This window comes from Lithobates pipiens, unplaced genomic scaffold, assembly GCF_037356315.1.
Source record: "Lithobates pipiens isolate NorthernLeopardFrog02 unplaced genomic scaffold, aLitPip1_a1.2 Scaffold_16, whole genome shotgun sequence".
Classification (NCBI taxonomy): Eukaryota; Metazoa; Chordata; class Amphibia; order Anura; family Ranidae; genus Lithobates; species Lithobates pipiens.
In genome coordinates, this window is record NW_027507748.1 from 141975188 (window position 1) to 141988690 (window position 13503).

A 13503-nucleotide genomic window follows, 5' to 3' on the forward strand; every position below is an offset into this window, starting at 1 on the left:
AAATCCCAGTAAGTATACATTAATTGATTTGTGTGAAAGTTATAGTGTTCATAAACTATGTTATATATATTTGCAAATTGATCAATTCTGAGTTACTGACAACCTGTTTCTTTTCTTGACCTAAAATGCCAGGACAGTACAAATTCCCCCATAACTTATTTTTTGGAAAGTAGACAGTAAGAGGCATGGTGAGCTTTTTGAAGCTGTCATTTTTTTGTCACAATTTTTTTGAAACTGAAGAATTTCAATACATTTTTTCCCCAAGTTTTTCTTTTATACATACTGTACAGCATCATATAACTGATGGGGAGACTGACTGGTGACAGTATGTTAGGAAAAAAATAAATACTTTTTAGTACATTTTATTTACATGTAAATTTTTTTTCATTTTTTACACCCTGTCACCAGACTAGTTCAATGCAAACATAATAAACACCAGTACTCTGGGGGGGCATCATCTGGGATTTTTTTTTCTTAACATTTTGTTTGTTGTTACAATAAAGATCATTGTAATCATAACATTCATAACTTCTTTGTAGACATTGTGATCACATAGCGGTCCCCGAATACCGGGACCTGCAATCCCCTAAACCCGCTGCAGGCACATGATGTACAAGTATGCGATTGTGCCTGCATGTGCTGACCTGCTGCAGTATATATACTGTAGTGGGTCGGTTAAGTGGTTAAGCTAATGTTTGGCTGTACAGATTAGAAAGCATGGAATGAGCCTCTTCTCATTTTAATTTACAGTATGTATAATCAAACTAAAAACTAAGCTCTCTGTTCCCTCGCTAGAAGCCTAGAGGCAATGCTCAACTTTGAGTAAGAAGCAGCACATACCATGCCCGTGCTGTCTCTTCTTCTCCTACAATAACTTGCGGTGGCTGCCTGAAGAGGAGTGGTGTCCGTGTTCCTGAGGCTGGCGGTGGAAGATCTCGCGGCGGGTCGAGCTATCGTGAGATCCCTCTACAGTGTCTTCCGTGGAGCAGCGCAGAGCGAACAGCGTCCCCGAAGGTCCCCGAAGGTAGCCGAAGGTTGCCGAAGGTAGCCGAGAGGACTCGAAGGGAAGCCACGCCGCTGGTCCGAGCCATCGCGAGACTGTACACGCAGCGCAGCGCGGCGGCGGGCGGTTTGAATCCTGCTTAAAGACCGGAGACCTCGGAAGCCGAAGCAACGAAGTGAAGCACTACAGTAGCCTGTGGCAACGGCCCAGGCTAAGCGGTAACACGGGGCAACGAGGGGGGGGGCGAGGAGAGAGCAACATAGCCAAAACGTAGGTGGCAAGGCTTATTTGGTATGAGCACTGGGAACCATCAAGACTATATGCAGTTAACACCCCCCCTCCTCCTCCTTACCCGTTCCCTGACCAGTAAAACCCCTAATTATTGGCTCGGATTGTTGAAGGTTGAAATAAGGAAGCAAGGGATCAAAGGCACTGTATAACTCAGGTTACTTGGTATTACACGGCAACCACACTGAACCAAGGTCTGTGATCACATTGATCCGGAGGTGGGTGAGCACTTGGACCAAGGGCGCTGTGTTATTTGCATTGTATTCCATTGAAACCACACAGAGGCTAGAGAGACTTAAGGGCCCTACCTACCTTTGGTATATAACCTCTATATTATCGCTACATTATTAGTTAAACCGCTCCTAGGGGAAGACCATGCTTAGCAAAAGGGCTACGGAGGACTCACTACATAGTGACGGGAATTTAAAAACCCGCGCGGGCAAAGAAAAAGCTAGCCAGGCCTCAGCGGCAGCCGCTGCAAAACTCGAATGTTATGCTCATACAACTTCACCAACCAGGAAAGGACACCATCAGATAGCTGGGCAAGCAAGGTCACAAGGGGCGCCTTCGGATAGGAGAAGCATTAGCCAACTAGCATCAAATCCTATCGCGCCACCTATCGGTAATAAAGCAAACAACTCGGCGTTAGCAGATGACACGGCAATACACAATGCAATAGGCCCAGTAATACCTCCAATAGGGGAAGGTGAACCTACGCTGCGTGATATATTGGCTGCAGTCAATGAATGTAAAGACTCTATCCGCGGCCTGGATAATCAGCTAACTAGCATTAAGATGGACTTACACTCCATGGGCCAATTGTTGAGTAATACCGTGGAGAGAACCACAGCACTTGAGGAAAGACTAAGCACGATTGAGGACGAGCTTCATCCACTTCAGCAAAAAATAATTGGGCTACAGAAGCAGATTACTAGCCAGTCATCAAAAATAGATGAAATAGAGAACAGAAATCGCAGGAACAACATACGCCTGATTGGCCTACCAGAGGGGAGTGAGGGCTCTAACCCTATCGCCTTCTTGGAAAACTGGTTTAGAGAACTTCTGGGAGATGACTCTTTTTCAGCACTCTTTGCTATAGAAAGGGCACATAGAGTGCCAATTAGAGCTAGGCCACTAGAGGGCCGCACTAGGCCGCTGATACTGAAATTTGTGAACTATAATGATCGAGTTATTTTGATGAGAAGGGTCAGAGAATTAAGGGACATTCTCTACATGGGGACTAGAGTGTCATTCTACCCGGATTTCTCACCAGACCTACAGAAGCAGAGGGCCGAATTTATCCCTATTAAGCGAACCCTTCAAGAACACAATATAGCCTATGCTTTGTTATACCCGGCCCGATTACGTATGACCGCCCTGGGTTCAACCCTTTTCTTTAGTACCCCAAATGAGGCGAGGCGGTGGCTGGAGGAACATAAAGGGGACCTTTAGTGTTTTCCAGCGTTTTTGGGTTCGTCCAGCTGGGGATCCCTCTTGGTCCCCCCTTCCTCCTGCCTCTTCTTCCCCTCTTGTTTCTTTTTTTTTTTTTTTCTCCCTTCTTCAAGTTTAAGTTGAGATTTTTAGGAAGTAGCAACTAATAATAGGATTGAATGCACAAACAGAATCACAAGCTTAGAAGTGGTATTTTATGCAATTTGGGACACTGTTATATGGAGAGTAAATACGAGATTGACATGAAGGAAAAATGACACTATATGCATATTATTATAAGCACAAATGGTATTTATATACTAGAGTCGGAGTATTTAGCAATTTATGGGACACTGGGGACACTAATCAACTAATGTGATATTTATTAGATAGGTGAAGGCTATGTATGGCCCCCCCCCCTTTTTTTTTTTTTTTTTTTTTCCCTCTCACCATATTTGGGCGAAATGAACAATAGCGTCCCTAGTTTAGTACGTGTAAAGGTTTTAGGAGATAAGAAGCACTAAATATACCCTTCCCCTCCGCACATCTATCATTGGGAGGTTTGGACGTGTGCTGGTCGCCGTCCGGCTTCCCTCTCCTATCGCCTGTACTCATGAGTTGTGACACTTGCACTTACCATAAAAGAATGTTGGAACGGACTCCTTCCCCCCTACCTATTACTGGGTTTACCCAGGAGATATTTCCTGCCCTTTCGTAAGTCTTGCCTTGACCTATATTGTAAGCTAAGCCTGTTTTGCTTATGCATGTTTGTACCTGCCTGTGTTATAACCTTAATAAAATCTTTATGGAAAAAAAAAAAAAGAAGCACTAAATATTGCCACTCGGTGAAATGGTATAACTTGCTGTTGTTTTGAAATTAGGGTTCACGTAGGTTGAAATGGTGAAGGAGGTGTATGGATGGGTTACCTGCTAGAGATTTTCCCGATGCAGGCCCCCTCCTTCTCCTCCTCCCCTTTTTTTTTTTTTTTTCTTCTCCCTGCGGTTTTAGGAGATGGGCTTAACCGAACGATGGGTCTAGACTGTGCTGGGTAAATATAAGGGGTGGAAACAGATAAGACGGGTTTCTAGGTGTAATAGAGGGGTGGGGAGGCGGGGTAGGGCGCCCTGAGCTCCGGGGTGAATGTATAAGAGGGCCACGGTAGGAACCCCTAGGGGATGCCCTGATGGGAAGAGGAGTGGGGGTAGGGGGGAGGGGGGAGGGTGTTGGGTGGGTAGGGGTGGGAGGGGGGGAGGGTGTTGGGTGGGTAGGGGTGGGAGGGGGGGAGGGAGGGACGGGGGGAACTTCGAGCACACGCTGTGGGTATGGGGGGCTGAGGGGGAATATGGGTGGGAGAGGGGAGGGGGCCTGTCGTGGGCCTCCCCCTCTCCCCCCCTGCCCCCAATTAACCTGGCAATTACCAAGGTTTATGAATAGTGTAAGTATTGTTTCATGGAATGTGAGGGGGCTGGGAGATTTAAAGAAAAGAGCAGCGGTCATGATCGAAACAGAGAGAGACGGCCCTGGTTTACTCTTTTTACAAGAGACGCACCTAACCCCCAGCACAGCACCACAGCTAAACAATCGGAAATTCCAGTCTTATTACCACTCCTTCCATACATCATATTCAAGAGGTGTGAGCGTTTTAGTTAGGAAGGGTACGGATTTCCTGTGTAAAGAGTCCTCTATTGATGAGGAGGGGAGATTTGTCTTTCTATATGGTCTCATGAGAGGGCAACACTATATCCTAGCCAACATCTACATCCCCCCGCCCTTTAAGCTGGAGGTTATGTATAAACTGTTGGTGTTTTGCCTGAATAAGCCGGGAGTCCCGTGGATAGTATTAGGCGACTTTAATGAAACACTAGATGAGAGCCTGGATAGGTTTCCCAAACCCGACGGGGCTAGAGCAGGGCGATTGCAGGGATTCTTGTCCGAAATAGGATTGTGCGACCTATGGCGAACACGACACCCTCAGGAGAGACAATACTCCTGCTTTTCTAGGACCTATCACACACTATCAAGAATTGACATGGCCTTGGGCAATAAAGAGGCAGTAGAGGTGGTACAGGAAATAGAATATGGGGCAAGGGGGGTTTCAGATCATTCCCCCCTGTCCATGACTGTGAGCCTGGGAACCAGAACAGGCTTAGGGGAGTGGAGGATAAATCCTGGCTGGTTGGAGCTAATGGATAGTTCTTCCCCCTTCCTAGATAAGATAGGGGAATATATTCAAATAAACAAGGGCTCAGCTTCATCCGGAATGGTCTGGGACTCCCTAAAAGCCTATATTAGAGGCACACTAATTCAACAAATTGCAATAATTAAAAGGAAAGCCCGAGAACAGGAGTCAGTAATACGAAATAGAGTTGCTCTGGCGGAGAGGGCATATATAGAAGCTCCATCCCCTGTAAGTCAGAAGGCGTGGCTTGATAGCCAACAAGTCTATAAAATATCCCTTTTAAAAAAGTCAGAGAATAGGCGAATCTTTCAACGCCAGCACTACTTTGGCGAAGGAGAGTGGGTGGGACGAGCCCTCTCCCTTTTGGTCCAAACCAACAGCTCGCCTACAACAGTCCAGGTGATTAAGTCACCAAATGGCGATCTCATTTCTAGCCCCCCTGCAATTATGGGAGTACTCCATGACTACTACAACGACTTATATAAATCAGCATTGCGGGGTCAAGGTAGCCCTGCCACTGACTTTTTACTCCAAGCAGCAATCCCAACATTACCAGAGCAGGATAAATTGAGTCTTGATCTACCACTTACGCTGGAGGAGTTAAAAGAAGCAGTGGCCGCAATGCCTAATTATAAATCTCCAGGCCCAGATGGGTTGCCGGCAGAAATATACAAGCGCTACGGTGAAGTGCTACTGCCGGAACTCTTGGAAACATTGAACCATGCATTCGAGGTGGGTGAACTTCCCCCCTCGATGCTGGAAGCTAATATAATTCTAATACTCAAGGAGGGGAAGGATCAACAGGAGGTCTCATCATATCGGCCAATATCTCTGCTGTGCTCAGATATTAAAATCCTAGCCAAGGCCCTAGCAACCCGCCTAAATAAATACATCCACAAACTAATACACCCAGACCAGTCAGGTTTTATTCCGGGCAGGTCAACCAGCATTAACATCAGAAGAGTCTTCCTAAATATCCAAACTCCCAGGGACAACGATGGGTCGGGAGCTATCCTGACCTTGGATGCGACTAAGGCTTTCGACAGCCTGGAATGGGACTATCTGTGGGGAGTGTTGGAGAGGTTTGGTTTTGGCCCTCATTTTATCCAATGGATAAAACTACTATACAATAGACCTAGGGCAAAAATTAAGATGGGAACTGAGTTTTCCGAGGTTTTCCAGTTGGAGAGAGGTACAAGACAGGGGTGCCCACTGTCTCCCCTCTTGTTTGTACTAGCCATGGAGCCCCTGGCTGTCCTGGCCAGATCAAGCCCGGACATCCGGGGATTCCAGCGCGGAGTGGAGGAAGATAAAATTGCCCTGTTCGCGGATGATGTCCCGTTCTTTATTGGAGACGTGGATTCAACCCTGAACAGGGTAGTGCAGATGATGGGGGAGTTTGGTCAACAATCTGGTCTTGTAATTAATTGGAGCAAATCAGCTCTTCTGCCGCTATCCAGATCCGGGGTCCAATGGGCGTCACCGACGGTTATTGGTCTAGAGACAGTGCCTAGATTGAAGTACCTAGGTATTTGGATCTCGGGGGAAGTGAACCAGTATCTTAATGAGAACTTAGTACCACTACTAACGAAACTGAAGCAGAAACTTAATAGGTGGTGTGGTCTCCCTCTCTCCGTGGCGGGACGCTGCAATTTAATAAAAATGATCTGGCAGCCCCAAATATTATATATCCTACATAATTCCCCAATCTGGATTAACCAGAAATGGTTTCAAAAAATGGATTCTCTTATTCGAGACCTAATCTGGAAAAAGGGGCATGCCCGGATCGGGCTTCAGACGATGCAGCTTCCCGTAGCGGAGGGAGGATTGGCCATACCTCACCTGAGAGCATATTTCTTAGCGGCACAACTCCAGCATTTAGAGGGGGCAGGGCTCCAAGAGGGAGGGCCGCCAAACCATAAACTGATGATGGTTGGGACACCCCACAAGTTATTGCTTGAAGCCTTGGAGGCTAACTCATTTGCCCATAGAGGCCCTACTAACATACTAATGAGGAAGGTGTGGCATAAGGTAAAGCAAAGCATGGGATATGTGGGAGTAACTATCTATACGCCCTTATGGCATAACCGTTACCTATCCGAACTAAATAATATAGACAGATCTCTAGAATGGGGCAGGCAGGGCATCAACAGGTTGGTGCAATTATATGAAGGGAATGTAATGAAAACCTTTGAAACTCTTAGACAGGAATTCGATGTCTCTAACAAGACGTTCTATAAATATCTACAGCTGAGGCATGGTATTCAAGCTCAATTTGGATCGCTTGAGATTGAAAGGACTGAAATCCCCCTGCTACAGGGACTTATGGATCATAGGCAAGAAAAAGGCCAGATCTCCAGATTCTATACAAAGATTAGGGGTAGGATCCTGAAGGGAGAGGGCCTAGATAAAAGTAGGAGGGGGTGGACAGGAGATGTGGGCCCGATTACCCAGGAACAATATTCTGGCACAGGGGAGATTGGTTTCTATATCCCCATCGCAGCAGGTATCACATCTGTTTCTTATAAATAGGGTATATTATACTCCCCAGAAATTGTGGAAAATGGGTAGGAAATCCAGCGATAGCTGCCCCAGATGTGGGGCAACGGGGGACCTTCTTCATATGGTATGGAAATGCCCAAAACTGTACGGGTACTGGCTAGAAATAGTACTCAGAATAAATAAGATTTATAAGATCAACTTGAAATCAGAGGCTAGGATATGTCTATTGGGGATTTTTGAAGAGGATAGTATCCCCCCCCTAATCAAGTTACCTGTCCTGAGATGTTTGTACCAGGCCAGACGGCTGATAGCCATAAATTGGCAAGCCAAAAATCCCCCGGCAATCGAACAATGGGTCAACACAATTAACGCCACCATTTGGTGTGAGAGAGCAACGTTTATTAAACAAAACAATCTTAAAAAATTTGGAGCAATATGGAATCCTTGGCTGATCGACATGGGATATCCCGTAGGGGAGTCCACTGAGAGGGTGGCTTAGTGTATGCCTGATGGGCTGGGGGCGACGGATTTCTCTCTCCGACTTCCTCGGCTCATTGCCTTGTGTCCAAATGAGTGTTTATTACACCCCAACCAGCCAACCATTATAGGAAGGGTTGGTACTAGCAGCATGTGCTCGAAGAGGGTGGGGGGGGCAGGGGGGGGGAATTGGGGTGTAGGGCGAACCCGGCGTGAGTATGGGTTGGGTACGCCCTCGCCATTGTATTATATATGTATGAAATGATGATCTCTATGAAATGTGGGACACATTGTTATTTTGTACCGAAAATTTTTCTTAATAAAGATGAATTATTTAAAAACTAAGCTCTGAAAAAATGTTTTTTCTTTCAGCAAAGCAGTTAAGATTAGCCTGATTAACATGATAGAGATTGAGCTCCCTCTGCTGGCTGCAAATGTAAAATGTTATGTTTACTTAACCAATTTATAATTAATAATAAAGAAAAAACACATAGAAAACCCTGTACACTTCTTTTAAGAACACAAGCAAATAAATCACCTTTCTTGCATTTTAAATGCAAATTTAAGGATTTCTTCTTTGCAACACTGAAGTAGCAATGGAAATGCTCATTGCCAGTATTTGACTAAATTATTATTTGCTAATAGCAGCTTTCAAACAGATTAGAAGATAATCTTCTGTGTATGGGGCATCATTGGATACCCCTGCTAAGGAGTTCACAATAAAACCCAATAACACACTGCAAGTTTTTTTGTTTTTGTTTGCTCAACCCAGCCGGTTAACCGCTTCAGCCATGGAAGATTTTATCCCCTTCCTGACCAGAGCACTTTTTGCGATTTGGCACAGCACCGTTTTGACAATTGCGCGGCCGTGCGACGTGGCTCCCAAACAAAGTTGACGTCCTTTTTTTCCCCACAAATAGAGCTTTCTTTTCGTTGTATTGGATCACCCCTGCGCTTTTTATCTTTGCGCTATAAACAAAAAAAGAGCGACAATTTTGAAAACACTTTTTTACATTTTGCTATAATAAATATCCCCCAAAAATATATAAACATTTTTTTTTCCTTAGTTTAGGCCGATACGTATTCTTCTACATTTTTTTGGTAAAAAAATAAAAAAATCGCAATAAGCACTGGCAGTGAAGGGATTAACCACTAGGGGGCAGGGTAAGGATTAAGTGTGTCCTGGGGGATGTTTCTAACTGTGGGGGCGTGGCTACATGTGACACATCACTGATCTCTGCTCCCAATCACAGGGAGCAGAGATCAGTGACAGTCACTAGGCAGAACGGGGAGATGCTTGTTTACATTAGCATCTCCCCGTTCTTCCTCCCCACAATGACGATCGTGGGTATCCCCGCGGCGATCAAGTCCGTGGGGCCCACAACTCGGCCGGCACACGCAATGACATGGCGGCAAATTTAAAGGGACGTACCTGTACCAACACAGGCGATTTTGATGCAGCCATCTCCTCCGTTGTGCTATTGTATTCTGACCGAGGGACTCCTCCCACCAGAATACGCTGCTAAGCACTCACAGATATTGGTTGCTAGCATTGATTGGATGCTGTTTTTCCAGCAAGTCCATTCGACAAAAAACAGTTGTGAGACCAGCTTCTATCAAACAGACTGCAGTACACACTCACAAAAAGTCAGAGGTTCAGAAGGAATTTTCAGACAGTGTGTTCCCAGCTCAAGAAAGGAATCAGGGGTTGTGCTATTGTTTTTTTCTTAAAGCAGAACTCCAGTAAAACAAAAATCCACCCTCATAGTGGGCTTTAATGTCTAGGAAACTGAAAAAAAAGCACTTACCTAACCCCCAGCCTCTGCAGGCAACCTATAGGCATAAGACTAAAGCCTACAACCACATTCCTCCTACACTCCAGCAGTCACATGCCCTCCGACATCAAATACAAGGTAGGGCCCATAGCCCTGCACTGGATGTGCAGACACCAAGGGACAGTCTATAATCTGAAGTGTAGAAGAGAAGAGCAGTAGGAAGTAGGGATCAAGTCGCTTTGCCAGCGGTATTGCCGCGGTGTCCCATTGATTTCAATGATGCGGCTAGCAGGACTTTTTTCACCGTCCTGCCAGCGCATCGCTCCAGTGTGAAAGCCCTGCGGCTTTCACACTGGAGTGAAAGGGGCAGGTTTTTTTCAGGCGCTACACAGGCGCTATTTTTAGCACTGTAACGCCTGAATACCGCCCCAGTGTGAAAGCAGCCTAAGGCAAAATGGTGAAACCTAACCTTGCTCCTCCATAGCCTAAACAGGAAAACTCATCAGAACTGTTCAGGGCTGAAGCAAAGGTATAGACCAGTGATGGCAAACCTTGGCACCTCAGATGTTTTTGAACTACATTTCCCATGATACTCATACACTCCGCAGTGTAGTTGAGCATCATGGGAAATGTAGTTCCAAAACATCTGGGGTGCCAAGGTTTGCCATCACTGGTAGATCTAAGAGTACTCAAAGTTCTGTACTGCACCTTGAGTACTAAAACTGAGCAAGAGATGAGCATCACCCTGGCAATGATGTACCGTATATACTCGAGTATAGGCCGACCCGAATATAAGCCGAGGCCCCCAATTTACCCCAAAAAAACTGGGAAACTTATTGACTCGTGTATAAGCCGAGGGTGAGACATGCCTGTCCATCCCTGTGTGTCCGTCCATCCCTGTGTGTGTGTCCATCCATCCCTGTGTGTGTGTCCATCCATGCCTGTGTGTGTGTCCATCCATGCCTGTGTGTGTGTCCATCCATGCCTGTGTGTGTGTCCATCCATGCCTGTGTGTGTGTGTCCATCCATGCCTGTGTGTGTGTCCATCCATGCCTGTGTGTGTGTCCATCCATGCCTGTGTGTGTGTCCGTGCAGCCTTGTGTGTCCAGCCTACCTGTGTCCCGAGCCTCCGTCCCGTCCCGAGCCTCCGTCCTTCTGCCATGCCAGGATCGCCGCTCTTCGTCGGCGCCTCGGTGGCCATTCCACTGTTCAAAAGCCGCGCCTCCGTCTGTGATAGGCGGAACACTCAATTTCTCCCTAAAGGATATTGGTGATCTAAGGTGTCTGACCATTTTTGTCTATCCAGCCCACAGTATAGCTTTTAGTCCATTCAACTGGAGTAAAGACATTTTTAGCTTTTACAAGTCAACTCTTGAGCTCTATTGAACATCAGGAAGATCCTCCAGAATTTCTAGCCACACAGGTATAGCACAGACACCTTACCCCAATCACCATGGAATATGTAGATGTTGATTTTCTAAGAACAGAGCAGCATCTACTTTCTAAATCCCATCACCCACCGTAACACAAACTTTTTTTTAATTCTGCAACATTGGGCTGAGATAACAACGAACACACTCTCCAAAACCAATAAATGCAGACATCTCAAGAACGCTTTGAAAGTATGGGTCTACCCATACTGTGCTTTGTAAAACATCCACAAGGCCAAACAAGAATATGGGGCCTTAAAGGGTGATGCAGGGAAATATATTAATCCTGTATCAGATGGAGTGTTGGAAAAAACTCAGAAGGATCTTTCACAAACATTGCATCCCTGTGCCATTCAAGCTCAGCAATACCCTGACGCAGAATCTTGCACATCCAAAGGGTCAAACATCCAAATACAAGCAAATTACCTTGGTATATGCAGTGCAGTGTAGATTGGAGAGGAAAAACGTATGGTCTATCATAGGAGGACAATATCTATGGGTCAAAATTCAGCAGTTTCTCTACACCTTAGTGGAGAAAGAACATTCTTTTTTTCAAAGGACAGTGTGGCGTACATCTTGGACAGAGAAGACAACTGATTCACAAGAGGCATGAAAGAGGCTACTCTACGCCAAACTTGAACAACCATCCCTTAACAGGAGGGCCTTGACACCACCAGTCTTTCACTTATAACATTGTGTTAACACCTCTACCTGGCGATTTGATGTTGATTTATACTTCATGCAGCCCGTAGAAGCTTTTTTTCCACTTAACCAGAGAGTTGAACAAAAAAAAAATCTGACTCGATCCCCCCCATCCACACACTCAATGTGGATTGAGAGATCCTCCCCACTGAGCTATTGTATTTTGATAGCGGGCAGGCTTCCCCGCCATCAGAATACACTGATCAGCATTGCAGGATATAGCCTGTAGTGCTGATCGAGAGGCAAAAATCTGGAGGAGTGGTTGCCCATACGTGGATTGAAATTTGGATCCATATATGGCTGGCTTTAGCCTTGTAAATTGAGGAATTAACAATGGTGCAGACTTCTTGACACTAAGAATGTTATTATGTAACTAAAACAGGGTGGTTCCACAACTTTCATACCTCCCATTCTGTTCGTGGTAATCAACAGCTACACATTCTATAGTGATACAGCAGGATTCAGTGCATTAGTAACAATACAGGCTACCCCCCACCCCCCTTTAATCTGTCAACCAATCCGGTATCTTAAGATGGAGCTTCAGTGTCTATAATGCAGATAGGGAACTTTATATAAGAATTAGAGAGAAAACATCTATGGGATAAAGGTAACCTTCTTTCAGTAGAGAAAAGAGGCCTATCAGCTAAAAATACTAGCAAAAAAAAAAAAAAAAAAGGAGGCTAGATGAGCGTGTGGGGGGGGGGGGGGGGGGGTGTCCCAGAAGCTTTCTTTTTGCCAGTGTTCAATCACTTGAATGTAGCTGCATATATAACCCATGGTAATGGCCAATGATCCAGTGTCCAGTAATGTACGAATAAGGTAGCCGATAGCCCAGCACTGGGCTATTGTGATTTTAAATATTTGATTCACATATGAATTATTATTGTTTTTCGTGAGTACCATTTATGACATGATAATTTGATTTTAAAGGGATAGGATTTTTATTTTATTTTTAAAACACACTGGGGTAGCTCAGCACAGTTCCTTTTAATATTTAAGTTGCTACACTGATATTTGGGTGATGGTAACTGCTACGGTCTTTTTTTATGCAATTGAGTTTATCTGCACTTTAGCACAGTTTTTTGTTTTATCACTAATGCATTTCACCCAAGGCGTACTCAGAGGTGGGGGAAACCAGATAGAGATTTTTTACAGTGCATCCAGAAAGAATTCACAGCGCTTCACTTTTTCCACATTTTGTTATGTTACAGCCTTATTCCAAAATGGATTAAATTCATTATTTTCCTCAAAATTCTACAAACAATACACTATAATGACAACGTGAAAGAAGTTTGTTTGAAATCTTTGCAAATTTATTAAAACATAAAAAAGGAAAAAACCCCATGTACATAAGTATTCACAGCCTTTGCTCAATACTTTGTTGAAGCACCTTTGGCACTAGTTAAAGCCTCAAGTAATTTTGAGTATGCTGCTACAATCTTGGCACACCTATTTTTGGGCAGTTTCTCCCATTCTTCTTTGCAGCACCTCTCCAGCTCAATCAGGTTGGATGGGGAGCATCTGTGCACAGCCATTTTCAGATCTCTTCAGAGATGTTCAATCACAGTCAAGTCTGGGCCACTCAAGGACATTCACAGAGTTGTCCCGTAGACACTCCTTTGTTATCTTGGCTGTGTGCTTAGGGTCATTGTCCCATTGGAAAATTAACCTTCACCCCAGTCTGAGGTCCAGAGTGCTCTGGAGGAGGTTTTCAT